Source organism: Orycteropus afer, unplaced genomic scaffold, assembly GCF_000298275.1.
Source record: "Orycteropus afer afer isolate SDZICR_OR568_19922 unplaced genomic scaffold, OryAfe1.0 scaffold00247, whole genome shotgun sequence".
Lineage (NCBI taxonomy): Eukaryota > Metazoa > Chordata > Mammalia > Tubulidentata > Orycteropodidae > Orycteropus > Orycteropus afer.
In genome coordinates this window covers 3,120,364-3,121,166 of record NW_006921834.1, presented here as the reverse complement: position 1 = coordinate 3,121,166, position 803 = coordinate 3,120,364, and positions in this window count along the sequence as shown.

The window sequence follows — 803 nt, the reverse complement described above, 5'->3', positions numbered from 1 at the left end:
ATGTTATGCCAATTGAGCTTGATGTCCCCTGTGACTATGGTCCCAAGCCCGCAGGATTAACTACTCGGTCCCTCTGGGTAGCTGGCTGTGACCAAGCAGTGACCACAACCTTGCCCCTTGACTTACAAGCTTTTAAGATCCCAAGATTACTTAACCTTTTGAATCCTAGTTTTACCTTTTGTAAAATGTGGATAAAAACACCTACTCTCACTGAATTGTACATGTGAAGATTGTTGAAATGGCAAGTGTTTTGTTACCTATATATTTCCCACAATTAAAACACCACACAGTTAAAACACTGCTAAAAGAACTAACAAATCTGTCCTGGAAGAAGTGCAGCCAGACAGCTCCTTGGAAGCGAGAATGGCCAGACTTCATCTCACCTACTTTAGTCATGTTGTAAGATGTGACCATTCCCTGGAGAAGAATATCATGCTTGGTAAAGTGGAGAGTCAACAAAAAGGGGGAAGGCCCTCAACAAGATGGATTGACACAGAAGCTACAACAATGGGCTCAGGTATGGCGAGTATTGTGGAGCTGGCACAGGACTGGGCAGTGTTTCGTTCTGCTGTACATATGGTCACTATGGGCTAGAGATGACTTGATGGCACCTAATAACAACAACAAAAAAATCACTAACAAGAAGCAAAAATCTACCCTGGTTGCAGAATTCATCCAGGGTTAGAAAGAATAGATCAGAGGTCTTCCCCAGCACCTGGCTACAGTCGACAATCAGTAAATGGCAGCAGGTATGTCCGAGTATTGAGATCATCTCTAGGTCCTTTCTAGCTTGGTTGTTATAG